Raw genomic sequence first — 249 nt, 5'->3', positions numbered from 1 at the left:
ATCACAGGAACCCTCTCTACACTGGACCGGATGTGTTTGCTGTTCTGTCCATGTCAAGGAAACCGGCTCTAGCAGCTACTGCAATGTTTCTGTTTTCGTGTCCATCAGAACGCCTTCTCACACTACCTATGTCTGTTCTGTCCATTCAGGAACCCTCTCTACACTACCATGTTCTTGTTGTCCATCAGGAACCACTCTACCCAACTACCATGTTCTGTCTCTGTCCTCAGGAACCTCACACTCCATATC

The sequence above is a fragment of the Salvelinus sp. IW2-2015 genome, unplaced genomic scaffold (genome assembly GCF_002910315.2).
Source record: "Salvelinus sp. IW2-2015 unplaced genomic scaffold, ASM291031v2 Un_scaffold2877, whole genome shotgun sequence".
NCBI lineage: Eukaryota > Metazoa > Chordata > Actinopteri > Salmoniformes > Salmonidae > Salvelinus > Salvelinus sp. IW2-2015.
This window is presented reverse-complemented; position numbering follows the sequence as displayed.